The sequence below is a fragment of the Etheostoma spectabile genome, unplaced genomic scaffold, assembly GCF_008692095.1.
Source record: "Etheostoma spectabile isolate EspeVRDwgs_2016 unplaced genomic scaffold, UIUC_Espe_1.0 scaffold393, whole genome shotgun sequence".
In the NCBI taxonomy this organism is placed as follows: domain Eukaryota; kingdom Metazoa; phylum Chordata; class Actinopteri; order Perciformes; family Percidae; genus Etheostoma; species Etheostoma spectabile.
In genome coordinates, this window is record NW_022605598.1 from 193,378 (window position 1) to 196,096 (window position 2,719).

A 2,719-nucleotide genomic window follows, 5' to 3' on the forward strand; every position below is an offset into this window, starting at 1 on the left:
ACACACACACACACACACACACACACACACACACACACACACACACACACGGCCACAGAGCAGCAGGCAGAGGCGAGGGAGAGAGCAGTGTCTGCCAGGGCAGAGAGATACCCGTCTCTTTGAGAGTCCTATAAATAAATTATGACATGTGTATATATACACATTAATTAGTAGTTAGTTCATACTTATAGTTTGGTGTATTTTTTCTGACCGGCCAGTGCATATCCATCCATTGAAACTGACTTAAACCAATGCACTAATATTGTTAGGGATAGCATTACAATGTTTAATTATTATTGCAACAGTGGGAATGTTTTGAGGTTTTCTTGTCTGGACCTAATTTAATTATAAAGTGGTTATGTTGTGTTTTTTATTTCTTGCTATTATTGTGGAGCACTGCAGGCAGCCTGTGTGCTGGGGGTGTTGAGCAATAACCGCAAGAACACATCATCTCAAACTGTTAAAAGAGGTTTCTGTGCTTGTGAACTTGCGAGTTCATTCTTCCAAGAACAACCAGCAAGAACCTTCTTTGTATTCCTGAGATTGAGAAACAGCCAGAGTCAGTGTGGGGACGTGGTCAGGGAGGCTGGATGGATCAAAGAAACCTTGGACTTCAACACAGTAGAACACGTTTGTTGCTTAAACCTAAACCACATTGTTTACATAAATCAAGTCATGTGGTTGTACGCCACATTCTCACTCCCATCTCATAAAATGCGGACACTTGGTCAGGTGCCTTTGTTGTTGTTATTGACGCTAAAAGTCTCCTTTATGGCGGTTTTCCACTGCATGGTATCTACTCGACTCGCCACGGCTCTACTCGATTTTATGGGTATCCATTTTTTTTTTTTTTTTCCATACAAAAAAGTATACCCCTGCTACCCTGCTACCAGGTACTTTTTTTAGTACTACCTCAGTCGAGGTTCCAAGCGAGCCGAGGCGATACCAAAAGGTGACGTGGTTACCTGCAGACTGCTGGTTGGTCGGAGAGAATCGTACCTATGACTGCGTTGTTAGCAAACAAGAGTGCGGAGTGTGTGTCCAGAACAACGGGACAATTTAAAACAAATCTGCCCGACACCGACAGATATCACTCCTGCACTATCCCACTTTTCAACTGTTCTTCTTTGGGCTACTAGCGGCTTCATGTCGTTTCCAATATTGCACACTGTTACTTTAAAAACAAGACAATATTATAACAAAAGTTTTATTTAGCTTTTCAAAGTAGCGCATAAACCCTCCCAACATCCGCGTGTCTTCCTCTGCACCCTGTGACAGTGTCCCCCCTGGCTCTGCTTTCCCAGATGCATCCCAGTCGTTGTCATAAGACTGTCGTGACTCTCGTACAGATTATACGAAGCCCAGTAGTCAGAACCAGAGGTTTCACGGTCGGACATCGCCCACAGACGTCTGCGGCGGCGATTTTACAAAGCGTGAATGCTCTAAAAACAAACAGTCCGCATCAGTCATGTTGGTGTGTAATCATGGTGCTAAAGTTCATGTACTTTATACGTATAGTAAATAATGACTGTGGTGACACGAACATGCAAATGTTAGCTAACGTTACCAGGAAACTTAACTTACCTGTTGCTGTCTTGTGCGAACAACCGTCATGTCGACGTCTGAACTCCGTCAGAATTCCCAACTCCGTTTTTTAGCGGTGATTTTTGTTGCTTCCTTCAGCTTCTTTTGAAACAAAACATTTCTTTGCTGTGGCGAGTAGCCGACGTGCTGTTGTGAGTCGCGCTGAAATTACGTCATCACGCGTTGCTATATGACCAGCCACGCTCAGGCTTTACGCAATCTGCAATGGAAAACGAACATAGAATGGCGCGAGGCGATGGCCCGACCCGTGCGCAAGCCACGCCGAGGAGAGCGAGAGCGCACGAAGCCGGGTGTTGCGGAGCAAGCCTGTCGAAGCGGCGTCGTCGATGCGATTAGCACCGGCTTGCGAAGCCCCGGTTACCCGAGCAGCTAGTTGAGCGATGGGTACCGATGCAGTGGAAAAACGCCATTAGTGTCTTATTCAAACACGCTTGGTTGGGACTACTGGCATCCCTTTTGTGCTTGATCTAAACGCGCTCAGTCGGGACTATCGGCGTCTCTTTTGACGCTGTTAAGGAAAAGGTTGTGGGTGGGTTTACGCTTCCATGACATGCAGGAATAACGGGGTGGTTAAAGAAGAAAGAGGCTTTAGGAAAGGTGCCACGTGGGGGACAAACCCCGCTCTCCTGGGTGAAAGTCCTGTGTTTGGCCTATCCAAGTGTGGCAAACATCCAAATCCCTTCATTCCCCTTTTTTAACTGTTTAGTATTTGTGCACGGTTTGCATTGTCAATGTCTTTACACTGTTTCTATATGTATCCTTTTAGGCTGGCAGTAGATTCAGGAGCAGACACGGAGGAAAGGTTGGGAAACAGAAATAGCGGTTTATTGAATACAATGGAAAGATGGTGCTAAGAAATCTTCTGGGGCTGAGAGCGGGCAGACAGGTGGGAGGCAGGTCCAAAAAACAACGATTAGGCTCACGCAGACAGACTGGGCTTCCAGGACTGAAGCAGGGATCTGAAACACACAAGTCAATGAAGCTTAAATCTGAGATACTAGAGGAAGTTAGCTGTAGCAAATGTTACCACTGTAGGTGAACAGGAGCGGAGATTGCTGAATCTGCTTCAGGTTTGTAGGCAGCCACAGGTGTCCTGACGAGGAGGGAGAGAGAG

The 2,719-nt window shown here is 46.2% G+C and overlaps 1 protein-coding gene across 2 annotated transcripts in view; it reads left to right on the forward strand.

The window, feature by feature from the left end:
• Nucleotides 1-2,719, forward strand: part of LOC116686537 (kin of IRRE-like protein 3) — a 278,508-nt gene that overhangs the window by 135,128 nt on the left and 140,661 nt on the right. The gene's annotated exons all lie outside the window — the stretch shown is intronic.